This window comes from Danio rerio, chromosome 1 (assembly GCF_052040795.2).
Source record: "Danio rerio strain M-AB ecotype USA chromosome 1, GRCz13ab, whole genome shotgun sequence".
Lineage (NCBI taxonomy): Eukaryota > Metazoa > Chordata > Actinopteri > Cypriniformes > Danionidae > Danio > Danio rerio.
In genome coordinates this window covers 3,237,501-3,250,000 of record NC_141021.1, presented here as the reverse complement: position 1 = coordinate 3,250,000, position 12,500 = coordinate 3,237,501, and the positions used below count along the sequence as shown (strand labels likewise).

Below are 12,500 nucleotides of genomic sequence, written 5' to 3'. Positions count from 1 at the left end.
CGTCACAGGGTCTTGTGTTTTTGTATAGAGAACTGTGGCTGTTAAAAAACAACAAAACATTAGTATCTAACACATATGCATAACCTTCAGATAAAAAAAGAGAGATGAACATCACAAAGTATGCCTCACACTTTTTCAGATATATTTTGATTCAGATGTTGATTATTGATAATAAATCTACAAATCAAACCTGTATCATCATTAGGCTGCTCAAATATGAATCAGTTGATTAATTTTACAGACAGGTGGCTGTTTACAACGCACTAAATTGTCTTTAATGAAACGGAAATGTTGTGTACAGTACATGCTAAGTTTAGCCTAGTTTTAAGCACAATATCATGCGGGAGAAAAAGCTTGACTAAGATGTTCCTTACTACAGAAATAGCCTAACTTACTAACGTCAGACATCCCGAGTTGGGAAAAGTCATTTTCGGGGGATACAGAGTTGATTTGCGGGAGGTAGCGGGAGAGATGAGTACCTGAAGAGCGGTGGGGTGACTTGCGCGCGACGTACCTAAAGAGCGGTGGGGGTGACTTGCGCGCGACGTACCTGAAGAGCTGGGAGGGCTGCGGTGTAGAGGGGTGTGCAAAGTGTTTAATGACCGGGCGGGAGACGCGCGATTTCCGGGAGATTATTATTCATTTGCGGGCATCTACTTAGGCATCTGGGAGTCTCTGTGCATTTGCGGGATAACGTTAACGTTAGTCCCGCAACTTCCGGGAGACTTCTGTAACGTCAAATGTCTGAGAAAGTGCAAACGCGGTCATTTAAAGACATTAATGTTAACATTCCGACTTTAATGGTTGTCAACACTTAATATAATTCAAGCGTACGTTATCACACGAGTCTATGGACTAACGGTATATGGACGGCCACGAATGAACCAGTTTAAAAGGGCAGCGGTGTTTAAAATAACCAAATTAACATACACGAATAACAAACAATCATATGTTTTAGTCAGGAAGCCTTTTACAAGTAAGCATATGTTCATTTACTCACCAGATATGTTTTAGAAACTCTCCAGAGCTTATGGAAACCGTCTTGTGTTGCCGTTAGCATCCGGGCAGAGTAGGCTAGGCTGCTCCGGGAATTCCCTCGCTAGTTTGCTTCGAATTAAAGGAGAAGTGTCGATTTTATTTTACAGATGGGTAACAACGCACAAAATGGCATTAAGCGTGACAGAAATGTGTTGAACATGTACATTTGATGTTTTTATGCACTATGTATGCGTGAGCATATATAAAAACATTCTTGAAAAGAAGTCGATAGTAATGCAGTTAAGCTAGATACACAAACGACCATGAATGAACCGCAGAAGATTAAAATTGTCACTACATTCTAAAGTTATTAACTTAACAATATGTTTACAACTGTATTTCCTTAAAGAAAGTCAGTAAAATACCAACATTTAGGTAGTTTGACTCACCAGTTGCTGTTCTAAACTTCAGATGGAAAATGGCGTCTGGAAAATTCTTCAGTGACTGGGGCTGCATGAATTCCCGGATGTTGGAAATAACACCACCAAGTGTAAAAAAGATAACTCCTTGATTTCGCACTGAATAAAATCAATTCTAACTCTTATTATATTCATTTATCAAAATCTAACTCTTTAACGTCAACACTTTACTCTGAAATGCTTCAACACCGAGAATTTAACTCTGATGAATTTGCTGTGTATATTTTTTTTTTATTCTTGTGCAAATAAATCAACAGAAATGCTGCACTGATCTCCAGCAATCTGACATTTTTCGCATCCTGACAGAAACAGGAAGCTTTTCAGTGCCACTGCAAGAAAATCAAGAAGAAAAATAATCAATTCCTCCTCCGTCGCAGCCATTAGCATGCATGTGGATCCCTGAAGAGTTTCCATCAACCCTGAAAACTTAGGAAGTCAATCAGCTTTTTGTTGTCTCAGACCCACAATTGTGCCTCGTCATCTGGACGTACCCTATCCTCACATGATTTACTGAGGCTTGAAGATCTTCAAAACAGCATTATCATTCTCCTGAGCATCGCTTAAACAATCCCCTGTGAATCGGACACGTCCCAAATAATGCTCACAACTATTACAAGGCCAAATAGGATCTCTAATAGCTAGCGTTTTGGCTAATTCAGTGTTGGATCACTGAACGGTTCTGTCAACAATATCCCGGCGACCTCTACAAATGTGTTTTCCTAAGTCTCGTTTCATTATTTGCTCATTTGATCTTAATTGGAGCACTTGTGTCTACAGTACCCTTGATGATCCTCCCTTTTTGCTATTACAACATTGAGATTTTAGTTTGAGAGATCACCTTCAGACTTTATTACTCTAGAAGATTGGGAGGAGAATGCAGTGTAATTACCTTTAGACACTGCCTGGTAATTAATAAAGCGACTCTCCTTGACATAGTGTGTAATTTTATTTTTTATTTATTTATTTTTTTGCTAGGAAGGCAGAGATAGAGGGTGAACCATATATTAAATCACATGAACACCCAAACAAGCAATTTTGGGTTTGAAAAACATCAAATAGACGCAAAACAAAGACGTCTTGACTAAAACAAGGCTAAATTTGGCTAAAAGTCTAAAATCTTTCTATATTTCTATTTTTTTTTTTTTTATTAGATATTTTTATTTATACATTTATTTTTAATATTCATTCTTTCTGTGAGCAATATTTCTAATGGAATTTTTTTATTTATATATTTTTATTTTTTATTACTTTTATTCATTTATATGAGTTATATTTTTAGTTTTTAATTTTATTTATTTTCAATTTATGCTTTCTGTAAACAATATTTCTAATGTTTATTTGCTTATTTAGAATTTAAATTTATTTTTAACATTTCTATTTATTTTTTATTGTAATTATTTATTTTTATTTATATCATTCTGTACACATGATGGCTATTACCTTTATCCATGTTTGATCCATCTATAAACTTTTATTTATTAATTTTATTTATTAATTTATTTTTATGATTTATTCTTTTTGTAAACAACATTTCTAATGCATGGTTTGTATTTGCATTATTTTATTTTACTACTTTCTGTAAACAAAATGGCTATTACACCTATACACTTTGGATTGATCTAAAAAAATTATACTGTATTTTTTATTATTTATTCTTTACGTAAACATTATTTCAAACATATTTTTAATGTATATATTTGCATTTCTATTCATTTTTATTATATTTTATTGTTTGTTTATATTATTTTTGTTTTGTTTTTTAAATATATTTTAATGTATTCTTCCTGTAAATATTTTTTTATATTTTGTAGTTATTAATATTTTTTATTTCTATTTATTTTTATAATTTGTATTTATTATTATTATTATTATTATTATTATTATTATTATTCATTGTATTTTTTTTCTATTTATTTCTATGTTTATTTATTTATATTTATTTTTTCATTTATTTTTGGCTATTTTTATTTTTGTTTGTTTGTTTGTTTGTTTGTTTGTTTGTTTGTTTGTTTGTTTGTTTGTTTGTTTGTTTGTTTGTTCGTTCGTTCGTTCGTTCGTTCGTTCGTTCGTTCGTTCGTTCGTTCGTTCGTTCGTTCGTTCGTTCGTTCGTTCGTTCGTTCGTTCGTTCGTTCGTTCGTTCCTTTCTTTCTTTCTTTCTTTCTTTCTTTCTTTCTTTCTTTCTTTCTTTCTTTCTATAAATAAGATTGTTATTACACCTATTCTATCTGTAAACAATATTTCTAATATATGTTTTTTATTTATATATTTTATTTAACTTTTTTAGTATTTTTTATTTATTTTATATTTATTCATTTATTTGTTTATTTATTTTTTAAGAAGATTGCTGTAATTAATATTTGTAATATTTGTCATTTAATATTATCATTTATTTATTTTAATTTATTTATTTGTTTATTTATTTACATCTTTCTGTAAACAACATAGGTATTACACACACACACTTTTTATTATACTTTTTATTATATTTATATATTATAGCTATATATTTATAATACATTATATGTTTATATTTATTTATTTATTTATTTATAATGTAAACAAGAATGACTACTTTCTTTTTGTAGTCAATCATTCCTGACTATATTGTCCAGTCTATATCTATTTTTGGTCTATTAGCCAATCAGAGCTCATCCTGCTTTGACAATCCTTCATATCCAGGAAACAAAGCTGCAGCAATTGCTTACAATAAGCAGAATGATATCATGCGCTGGCGTTGACACTAATACACAGACATGGTTATCATTCTGGATGTGAACAGACCAGACGCTCTTCCATTTTTTTTTTATTTTTTAACGAAATGAATACTTTTATTCATCAAATGATGCATTAAATTGAATTAAATAAATGCTGTTTTTCATACTTTCTGTTCATTAAAGAACTCTGTGGAAAAAAAACTATGATGTAATGCTTTTTGCACACTTCATTAGGCAGCACAACCATTTTCAACTGTGATAATGGGGAAAAAGGTTTTTGAGTGCCATCAGCACATTAGAGTGTTTTGAGGCATGCTTTCTGAAAATGGACGCTCACAGGTAAACATGCGATCCCAGATATAATAGAAACACTTTATTAAAATGGGTAGAACGTGTCACAATAGTGTTGTTTGTGGCTATTTTTAACAATTAACTTTAATGTGGTGAACATTAGCATACAACATTAGACGGTGTCAGATAATCCAAACACATGTGATTTGATGACCGCATAAAACGCTAACTACAGTATAAATCAAAACTAGCTTGGTCTTTACATTTTAATCATGATCTCAATGCAATTCAAGTTTATTTGTATAGCATTTTTCACAGTATGGCCCTTGAAACAGAGTGTGAAGGGGAAGAGCTTCAAAATGTACCCCTAAGAAATGGGACAGCACTGAATTGCCTCATGATGTCATCGTGATCTCTTGCTTTATATGAGATCGACGATAGCGACTGCTGTGGTTATTCTAGTTGTGTTATTTTTTGGTGTTTACTTCAGAAAAATCACTGAAGGCAACAATATTATGTTATCATAACGATATAATAATAGGATCATAACTGTACTGTGCGTTTACACCATGGCCATATTCATCTACGTAAACATTAACATTATAGCAGACACTATAAAAAGCTCATTCCCAGCCACTAGACTTTCTGAAAGCGTATTCGAGTGTTGTAGCGGCGTTCCAGTGAGCAAGCAAGTTTTGTACACGTAAAGTCAGAGTCTGTAGGCAAAATAGATGCAAATAAAAACGTCTTTATTTTCCAATCAACAGAATTACTCCATCACTTTTCCTTAATCTATACATATTTCTCTGTTACTTTAAGTTGTGCGTTGAGTTGCGCTGTGCTTTGGTACGGTCAAAAACTGTGGCTGCGTTCGAAACCGCCTACTACTTCTACGTTCTATACAGTCTGAATGTAAAAAGTAGTAATGGAGTTCAGACGTACTACATCCGCCATTTTGTCATGATCACGTGACCTACCTGCGTCAGTTGTGTTGCTTCACTTCTATTTATGAATTCTCTTGCGAGGCATTATGGGATAGCCAGCGTGCATGGGATGCGCACTTCAGAATCTCGCCGGAAGTAGCAAGTCATCAAATTCGGACATACTACTCGGCTCACATACTGATGTTAGCGTACTGTTTAGTATGGAAGTATGCAGTTTCAGACCGAAACCACATACTTCCATACTATATAGGATGCTAAAATCAGTATGCGAGCCGAGTAGTATGTCCGAATTCATAGAATTCGAAAAACAGTATGCGAGAAGTACCCGGATGACTTACTACTTCCGGCGAGATTCTGGAGTGCACATCCCATGATGCCCTGCGAGCGAATTCATGAATGGGAGTAAAGCGACGCAAATTTCGCGGGTACATCACATGACTATGTCAAAATGGCGGATGTAGTACATTCGAATTCCATTCATACTTTTCACTTTCATACTGTATAGAGCGTACTTTTCTAACAGCCGAGTTGTGCGTTTGAATTCAAATGCAGTACCTACTGGAAAAGCATCCCTTTGAATGTAGCTACTGACCATAATCAAGCATTCCAAACAGCCTTAACATAACATCCAATAAACAACCGGCTGGATTTACATTAACCCTTACGCTATTAATGCTGTTTCTTCCTTGTAATATTGTGACAGCAACAAGTCCTCCTTAAAGTTGCTGTGGCGTCCTACAGAGTTAACTTCACATGATTAGCTTCAACTTCTGCTCGCTAACAAGAAGTTCCTCCACGACTCCAGCGTTTATCGATTCCTCATGAGTGTGAACATGACAAAGTGGTTTTATTCTCAGCGGCGACTTCATAAAGTGCTGCGTTTCCAATGGCAACAGTCTGATTGTTCTGCTCCAGGCTGCTCATTTGCTCTCGTAAAAAAAAAAAAAAAAAAAAAAAAAGTATTCATTCACATGATGTACGCAACACACACACACACACACACACACACACACACACACACAAACACACACATAAATACACAAATGATAACAAAATCATTACTGTTTACGCATTTCTATCTGCAAACGCACCAAAAAAGTGGATTCCAGCAACGCATGCTTGATTTAACATTCAGTATTTAATGTAAAACTCTGAGGTTCTGCCGGAGGAAATAAAGCTAATTATCCAGGGAAAGATCTGCCATTGTCTTCTTCTTCTTCTACTTGTGATCATTATAATTATTTAAGTGTGTAGGGCTCAGTACAAGGACAATGTCTACAATTAAAGGCAACAAGCGGAGCGGTTTTAATGAGGCCTGCGTTGTGATATTCCTCCACATTCTGCTGAAGAGAAACGCAAAACTCTCACTGTCTCACTGTGTGGCATTTACAAAAAAAAAAACACAAAATATTAAAAACTGATGATGATACAGGAAAAAAACTAAATAAATAATGACAGTTCTGTTGTAATTTACTTTAGCTAAATGTTTTTTGTTGTTTTTATACTTGCAATTAACCAATACTCAAAATAAACACACTTTCTTAGTTGACTATTTTTGTAATTATAATACAAAACATATGACAACCTTAAAACATTTTCAGTAGGTTATAACTTGTTAGACTTCTAGGATTTTTTTAGTTTTTTTGTCATTCATTCATTCATTCATTCATTCATTCATTCATTCATTCATTCAGTCAGTCAGTCAGTCAGTCAGTCAGTCAGTCATTCATTCATTCATTCAGTCAGTCAGTCAGTCAGTCAGTCAGTCAGTCATTCATTCATTCATTCAGTCAGTCAGTCAGTCAGTCAGTCAGTCAGTCAGTCAGTCATTCATTCATTCAGTCAGTCAGTCAGTAAGTCAGTCAGTCAGTCAGTCAGTCAGTCAGTCAGTCAGTCTGATGTTTGTCAGTTATGTTTATTTATTTATTTAATGTAGGGAAACAGACTTCTAGCATTTGTCTGTTTTTAATCATTTATTCATTCATTCATTCATTCATGAGTGTGTGTGGTTGTTTCCCAGTATTGGGTTGCATTCGATGTGTAAAACATATGCTGTATAAGTTGGCGATTCATTCTGCTGTGGCAACCCCTGATGAATAGGGAACTAAGCTGAATAAAAAAGAATGAATGAATGAATGAATGAATGAATGAATGAATGAATGAATGTGGATTAAAGACATGCATTGTAAAATTAAATTAAATTAAATTAAATTAAATTAAATTAAATTAAATTAAATTAAATTAAATTAAATTAAATTAAATTAAATTAAATTAAATTAAGAGCTATTAGTTTAAAATGATTGATAATATAAATCTGAATTATTGCAGTCTTAATATAGTCTTTAATAAACTGAATTGCGCTGCTTGCAGTTTTGTCTTTAAAATTACATTTATTTATTCATTCATTTTCTTTTCGGCTTAATCCCTTTATCAATCCGGGGTCGCCACAGCGGAATGAACCACCTACTTTTCCAGCATATGTTTTACACAGCGGATGCCCTTCCAGCCGCAACTCTTCACTTGGAATCAACCATACACTCCTGCGTTCGCACACACACTCTTGCACTATAGCCAGTTTAGTTTATTACATTAACCTACAGTTTACCACATGTGTTTGGACTTGGGGGGGAAACCGGAGCATCCAGAGGAAACCCACACCAACATAGGTAGAACAAGCAAACTCCACACAGAAATGCCAATTGACCCAGTCATGGGCTTGAACCAGCAACTTTCTTGCTGTGAAGTAATCGTGCTACCCACAGCGCCATCATGACGCCAAAATTACATTGAAATTTAACTAAAAAATATTTGTAATTATATTTAAAATGTTCATGGTTCATCTTTTTTCATCTTTAACCTCTCTAATGCAATCTGCCAAATTCAGCAAACCCAGCAGATCATCTGGATAAAATACACCACTAACCTTCTGTTTAAAGCTGGGTTTGGACTGAATGTGCATTTGAGACGGGATTATAATGTCTTTCACGGTAATGATAACTCGTGTTGAGTGCTGCATATTTAATATTTGATGAGGCTCGGTATATTTGATTGAGTATCTCCAAACTCTGAGGGTTTTCGCAGTGTTTTTGACATATATATTTTGAGATTTATTTGCAGCTCACTGACCTTCAGGAGGATTTTTCAAGCAGAAACTTTACTTTACTTTTCAGCTCTCAACATTTACTGTCAAACCGTCTGCATCATGATGATTAACTAAATATGAGGACGTGGGAATTATGTTTTTTTGAAGTTTTTCAGTAAATGACAATTTACTTGACAATTTACAATTTAATTGACAATTTACAATTTACTTACACCGCTCTTAATTGGACAGAATAATAAAAGTGAATCTGTAGGAAGAGAACGGGACATGCGTGACTCCCACAGGCCTCTATTATTATATCTGGATGATAGTTTAGTTTAGTTTAGTTTAGTTTAGTTTAGTTTAGTTTAGTTTAGTTTAGTTTAGTTTAGTTTATTTCCATGTTTATTTATTCATTCAAAATGAAAATAATAAATATTTTCATGGCAACTAAAATACAAATAGGTTTACAATTTAATTTAATTTTATTATTATTATTTAGTATTTTATTTTATTTTACAATGCATGTCTGCCAAACAGTATATTTATTTACTTTTTTAATTATTTTTTATTGTTTTTATTATCTTTTGTATTTTTATTTTATTTTATATTATTTTATTTAATTAAATGTATTTAATTTGACTTATTTGACTTATTTTATTTATTTATTTATTAAAGTTAGACTGTCATACTTCAGAAAAAAAAAAAAATATATATATATATATATATATTTATATATACATAATATATATATATATATATATATATATATATATATATATATATATATATATATATATATATATATATATATATATATATATATATATATTTATTTATTTATACAACAGTTCTGTCTGGTTCTCAAATCTGATTGGCTGATAGCCGTGCGATATTCTGCAATATCAGAACTCCAACAGCTTCTTTACCCTTTGTGTATTACTCCGCCCACAAACAGCCAGCAAAAAGCAGACACGACAGATCTAAAGTTTAAAAGATGCACGCTCAGCTGTTTAACTGTGGCCTGCGGCCTTGTGCCAAAGTACCATGTGACATTGCGTTTATACAACAGTTTGACGGCATAATTGTGTATATAAAAACAAAATCAAACATGGAGAGTCTCAAAAACCCTTTTGTATGAGGAACTACTTTCTTCCTGTTTCAAATCATAAGCTGACAGTTAAATAGCTGAGCGTGCATCCTTTAAACTTTAGATCTGTAGTGTCTGCTTTTTGCTGTATGTGGGCGGAGTAATACACAAAGGGTAAAGAGGCTGTAGGAGTTCTGATATTGCAGAATATCGCACGGCTATCAGCTAATCAGACTTGAGAACCAGACAGAACTGTTGTATAAATATATATAATACACTTTTAAAAGCACTTTAAAGAACCAATTATCACTATAAACTAGTAGACTATTCATTCATTCCTTCCTTTGGCGTAGTCTCTATTTCAGAGGTCACCACAGCCGAATGAACCGACAACTATTCCGGCATATGTTTTATGCAGCGGGTGCCCTTCCAGCCACAACCCAGTACTGCAAAACACCCATACACACTAATTTAAACACACTAATACACTACAGCCAATTTAGTTGATCAATTCCCCTACAGCACATGTGTTTGGACTTGTGGGGAAATCCAGAGCACTAAGAGGAAATCCATGCCAACAAAGGGAAAACATGCAAACTCCATACAGAAATGCCAACTGACCCAATCCAGCGACCTTCTTGCTGTGAGGTGACATTGCTAACCACTGAGCCACCATGTTGCCCTTATTTTATTTTATTTTATTTCCATGTTTATTCATTCATTCAAAATGAAAATAATAAATATTTTCATGGCAACTAAAATACAAATAGGTTTACAATTTAATTTAATTTTATTTTATTTTTATTATTTATTATTTTATTTTACAATGAGTGTGCATTTTTTATTATCTTTTGTATTTTTATTTTATTTTATATTATATTATTTAATTTAATTTATTTAATTTTACTTATTTTACTTATTTTATTCATTTAATTATTTTTTTATTTTATTTTATTATTTTTTTAATTTAATTTAATTTAATTTAATTTAATTTAATTTAATTTAATTTAATTTTATTTTATTTTATTTTATTTTATTTTATTTTATTTTATTTTATTTTATTTTATTTTACAATGCATGTCTAAAAATTATAAATATTTCCATGTCAGTGAATTTGGTTTAATTTAATTTTATTTACTATAATTGTTTTTTGTTTTATTACTTCCAAACTTGGCATATTTATTCCTTGTTTTATTTTTTACCTCCATATCCAGACTTGTATTTTTATTACTGCAGCTGTATTTTTGCTGGGTTAGATATTTGAGTGTTTTTACACCGCTCTTAATTGGACAGAATAATAAAAGTGAATCTGTAGGAAGAGAACGGGACACGCGTGACTCCCACAGGCCTCTATTATTATATCTGGATGATGTAAACCAACGAAAACACAGCCAACACCGCAATCAAGCAGCCCATGCTGATTTTACCAGCCCTAGTTAGTGTGCTTTCTGTCCTGCGTCTCTTTTCATTAGTGTTTATGTGCGTCTCTCACCACCGTTTGTCTGGGTAAATCATATTTAACAGCTCTACCTTTCATCTGGTCATTGAGTCAAGCGTTTTCACCTTTCTACTCCAATCAGCTAATTCACTGCAGATCCACTGGATGAAATACAACACCAACCGCTTGCTTTAATGCTGGATTTGGATTGAGTGAATGTGCATTTGAGACGGGATAATAATGTCTAATGATATCTCATGTTGAGTGCTGCATATAATATTTCACGAGGCTGTGTATTTGATTATCTCTTAAAATGAAATTAAATGAAATAAAAGTCAATAAAAATTAATTAATAATAAATAAATTTATAAAATAAAACAATATAAATAAAAAAATTAAACTAAATTAAAGTACATTAAATTAAAAATATATAAAAAATTGATAAAATAAAATAAAAAATAAATTAAATTTGATAAAAAAAAGTTTAAAAAGGTAAAATAAAATAATTTATTAAAGTAAATTAATTAAAAATTAAATAAAAATAAATGTAATAAAATAAATAAAATAAAAAATTAAAGTTAATCATTTAAAAAAATTTATAAAAATAAAATAAAGACAACAAATTGAAATTAAATTAAAAATAAAATAAAATGAAATTTAGAAATTTAAAGTAAATTAAGTAAAAAAAAATTAAAAAGGTTTAAAAAATTTTAAATAAATTATTAAAGGAATTTAAATTAAAAAGTAAAATAAAATTAATAAAGTAAGTAAAATTAAATACATAGTAATAAAAATAAAAATAAAATACATAATTCAAAAAGTAAATAAAAAATAAAAAAGCAAAAAAATTAATTATTACAGTAAATTAAAATAAAATTAAATATATAATATATACATATAATAAATAAAAAAGATAGAAGAAAATAAATATTTAAACATGTAAAAAAGCAAGAAAAAAATATTTATATTAAATGAAAAATTCAAAATAAATTAATTAAACATTAAATATAAAAGTTAAATAAAATAAATAAATTATTAAATTAAATTAAATTAAAAACTCAATAAAAAGTTTTATAAAATGAATAAAATAAAATACAGCCAATAATAAATAAAAGTAAAGAAAATCCATTAAGATAAAAAAAATATATAATTTAAATAAAAAAAATTGTTTAATTACATAATAATTTGTTCCAGCATCTTTAATGCAGTACTCAAATATATTATATAGTATATGACCAAAAGGCCTGGATTGTGGATTTTAAAAAAACACAACACAACCTGAAAAACCTGTTACTATTCACTGCCATTATATGAATCAACAAAATACCACAGATTCAGCTCAAAATCTTCTTTAATGTTCTATTGAAGAAAAAAAGGCTCCAACATCTCAGATGACTAAATTAACAGAACATTTTCATTCTTAGATGAACTATGCCTTTAATGGCAGCATATAGAAATGGACTGAAGCTTGTATAACACACACA

At 31.0% G+C, this 12,500-nt stretch overlaps 2 long non-coding RNA genes across 3 annotated transcripts in view; both read right to left on the bottom strand.

Annotated features, from left to right (window-relative positions):
- The window catches only part of LOC137495390 (uncharacterized), a 2,806-nt gene extending 1,319 nt beyond the window's left edge, over positions 1 to 1,487 (bottom strand). The window contains exons 1-3 of one of the 2 annotated variants that reach the window (XR_015475978.1): positions 1,428 to 1,487; positions 1,001 to 1,107; positions 1 to 38 (exon numbers count right to left, since the gene is read on the bottom strand). The exon at positions 1 to 38 is cut by the window's left edge and continues 89 nt beyond it. This is a non-coding gene — a long non-coding RNA (uncharacterized LOC137495390). Of the gene's footprint in view, positions 39 to 1,000; positions 1,118 to 1,427 lie in introns of those variants that run through there. The other variant, XR_015475977.1, reaches the window with a different exon arrangement.
- The window catches only part of LOC141384360 (uncharacterized), a 212,912-nt gene that overhangs the window by 34,597 nt on the left and 165,815 nt on the right, over positions 1 to 12,500 (bottom strand). The window lies entirely within an intron of this gene.